This window comes from Austrofundulus limnaeus, unplaced genomic scaffold (genome assembly GCF_001266775.1).
Source record: "Austrofundulus limnaeus strain Quisiro unplaced genomic scaffold, Austrofundulus_limnaeus-1.0 Scaffold0, whole genome shotgun sequence".
Taxonomy (NCBI): Eukaryota; Metazoa; Chordata; class Actinopteri; order Cyprinodontiformes; family Rivulidae; genus Austrofundulus; species Austrofundulus limnaeus.
This window is the reverse complement of record NW_013952402.1, coordinates 1,999,560-2,002,062: the sequence shown is the minus strand read 5'-3', so window position 1 is coordinate 2,002,062 and position 2,503 is coordinate 1,999,560. Positions and strand designations below refer to the sequence as shown.

General features: G+C 40.1%; 1 protein-coding gene across 2 annotated transcripts in view; it reads right to left on the bottom strand.

Annotated features, from left to right (window-relative positions):
- slc35f3b (solute carrier family 35 member F3b) overlaps positions 1 to 2,503 on the bottom strand; it is a 78,318-nt gene that overhangs the window by 32,211 nt on the left and 43,604 nt on the right. The gene's annotated exons all lie outside the window — the stretch shown is intronic.

The window sequence follows — 2,503 nt, the reverse complement described above, 5'->3', positions numbered from 1 at the left end:
CTGGTGAAAATTTCATGTCATTAGCACCTCTAGTAATATATTTACTGAGAAAAATGGTGACGTGTTCAATACTTATTTTACCCGCTGTATCTATAGTATTGAGAAAATTAAAAACATATTTTGCATTAATATACTAAAACAGAACAAACAGATTTGTTAGAGATGATTAATACGTACATAAAAGTCATAAACTCTGCATCTTCAAGCTTTACATAAACATTTCAGTCGAAATGAAAGGAACAAACTTTGGGACCCTCTGRACCACACGAAGCATGAGGCAGAGAATGCAAAGGTGAGAGCTGTCTGAGGAGCTCAGAAAGAAGATTATAAATATCCATTTAAAAAGGTAAAGGTGGTATTTCATCGAGCTGAGGCTGTTGGAGAAAAAAAAGCTTGAGATTGTGAAAAGAGTGCGAGAAAATACGTCAGTTTTCAGCTGCTGTTTCACTGAACTTTGAGCGCTTGAGGCCAAGTGACCAACAAGCCATGCTGCCACATTTTGAACAGCCAGTTTCTTTGGAAATCCATCTGTCTTGGTGCATATGGGTTGAAACAACTGCACTTTCCTCTGCCCATCTCAGCTGCTGCCACCATTTTAATCTGCTAGAATACACTTTTAAAATGATTACGAGCAGATTTGAAGTGTTGCAGTAATTATTATCATATCATCAGGGTTGTTTTTAGACCAGGACTTTTTCCTCAGGTGTTTTCTGTCAAAGCAGAGCTCCGAGGGAAGGTGTGGAAATAATAAAACTCCAGCCCTCGTGAGAAAAGTAAAAAAATACAAATAAAAAATAAAAAAAACTATGAAATTCTGATGGGTTCTAGGAGGGCTGGAGACTCCCGTTGAAACAGTGACTAATCTGAGAGAAAACTTCAAACACGTTCGAAACTAAGAAGGCAGCACACACCTCAACGGTTCACACAAGGAAGAAAATCCCTTCAAAATTTGCAAGACAATCAGACAACTTACAAATACTGTTCACCAACCCCTAACTCACACTGTGCAGTTCTGCTCAGCTGTGCAATTCGCCYCCGTTCGTTTGCACCTCAAGTGCAAAAACACAGAGGAGGTCCGAGAAGCGAGTGCAGGAAATGCGAGATCATAAATCCAGTGATAAGTCAGAGCAAAATAATGAATTCTGGGGAAGACGGACTCCAAACAGCTGAAACTGCTTCTCTGTCGTCTTTTTGAAACTTCTGATTTCAAAATAAAATCCTTTTTACGTGAGCATACGCTTTTGCCATCTGCTTCCCCAAACAGAARGATACATTTTGACAGCATTTGTGTATAAATACATCCATATATTTATTAACATGGCTGGGATTTCGACAAAATTAGTCTGCCTTTGGTGAATTATTTTGAAAATACAGATGTGCTTGTTCTTTTTCCTGTTTGTGCAATGTGACCCTTTTAGATTGACTCGAGCATCTGGCAAAAATAGGATTGAATATTTCAAGAAAAAAAATAAAAAAATTTGGCAGATTGCCGTCCCTGTAGAGCCAGTGTAAACACTCTTATGAATACAARGGCTGTGTATTTGCTGCGYAGGTCAGACTGGACCGAACCGGACCGGAGTGACATCTAACTGGTCGCGGCCTGCCGATACAACCTTAAATGCCACAAAACTGTTTCCAAGCAACGTCTTGTAGGTTTGACGAGCCAACCTACCAGGACATGGATGCAAGAGAGAATGCGACCCCAGGTTGATGGTGGTGAAAAAAAAGAGCCAAGAAAGCCAACTAAAACTATTCAAGCTGAAACTCCAAGGTCATGGTACATCYCTTTCTGACCATCAACTGCGTTTTCTGATGAGTTCTCTGGAAGAAAACCCAGGAGGAGTCCTGACAGGAAAAATAAATTAAAAATAAACACAAAAAAGACAAAAAAACTGGGAGATTTGTCAGGGATTGATGAGACAAAACTGGAGCTGTTTTATTCTCCAGTCACATCAGTTACCAGCTCCCCTACATGTTAAAACAGATGCTGCTGCAGCTTTTGTCAGGTGAGGGTCCTAACTGTTTCCCAGCTGATCATTCAGACCCGTCATGTGTGACAGAACAGATTTTGTGCAGAATTAAAAAGCTGGATTCGTATCACAGCTGCAGGAAGGTTTTTATGTTTTTATTGGTTTGTTCTGAGCCAGTAGATGAAGGGAGGGGAGAGTGAGGGGATTCCCTGCTGCAATAACAACTTCAGACATCCCCTGAAGACTGGAGAGGTTTAACACATTACAGCACCACAAGTTGCGCTTTTTTTTCTTTCTCTCTTTTATTTAATTATTTATTTTTTTTTATCTTGAAGTGTCTGCAGAACAGTCATCTGTTTCAAACATTCGTGATGTAAAGAAAAAAAATAATAGCCTATAAGTGCAGGATGGGGGATTAGGATTCATTTGGTGTCCAAATGCTCAAAATGCTGCATCAAGTTACACAGCTCTGCATCAGATGATTGTCTGAAGTTGATCTGATCGTGCAGCCCCTCTGTTCCCTCCCCCAGGAC